Below are 906 nucleotides of genomic sequence, written 5' to 3'. Positions count from 1 at the left end.
AGAGAGATAGGCCACAAGAATACACCACGCGAAAATGTAATAATAAGAACAATTACATTAGAAAAAAATGTAATGAAGCAAATATGATAAATTACAGCAGTGAAGCAATTACAAGTACTCTCCAGGGCTTCGCCCCTCCGCTCTGCTCGATACTCTCGGTACTCGCACAGAGAGTCGCTAACTTAATCCTAACGCCGGACGCCGGTCATACGCTACAGCACGAGCCCCGACCTTCCCCGCGGTATCTTCCGACGGTGTCCAACGCCCACCCCTCGACAGCCGGCCAGAACCCGTACACGCTGTACCACCAGACTCCCGGACGTGCAACGTCGGCCCGCGGCCGACGCCACGCGATGGTGCGACGCGATTATAGCGAACTCCTTTATGCGACACGACTCTACTCGACCGCATGAATTCCGGAAACGGACTCTATTCGGTAACATCGCAACCGGAAGTTCACTCGACAACGCGACCACTCCGCGCGTTTCTACGCTGCTCTACTCTACTCGGTAACCGGAAGTGACTCTCCCGTGGCGAGAGGAACGAGCGCGATTCGGCCCTTGACTCTCTCCAAGACGACTCAAATTCACTTCTACTCGGCAGCGGGTATTGCTCCCCTTACTCTGACTCTCGAAACGCGACAGCTAAATGATCTCCCAGCCCGGGAGGATGGCACGTGGCTCGCGGTTCCGCGGCTCTACACGGCAACCATGGCGCCGATTCTAACGTTACGGTGCGAGCTGGCTTACGTGCGATCCACCCGGCGACGTACCCCGGTCGGCAGCCTTACAAATGACGACGCTCGTCTCATCCTCGTCGGCTCTTTCGTCCTCTCGGCCTCTTCTCGGCAGTCCCTCGGCAACTTTCCGTACTCGTCGTTGTCGACAGCGACTTCGCACCTCCTTT

The sequence above is a fragment of the Trachymyrmex cornetzi genome, unplaced genomic scaffold, assembly GCF_001594075.2.
Source record: "Trachymyrmex cornetzi isolate Tcor2-1 unplaced genomic scaffold, Tcor1.1 scaffold1313, whole genome shotgun sequence".
In the NCBI taxonomy this organism is placed as follows: Eukaryota; Metazoa; Arthropoda; class Insecta; order Hymenoptera; family Formicidae; genus Trachymyrmex; species Trachymyrmex cornetzi.
The sequence above is the reverse complement of the archived record's forward strand: the minus strand, read 5'-3'. Positions refer to the sequence as shown.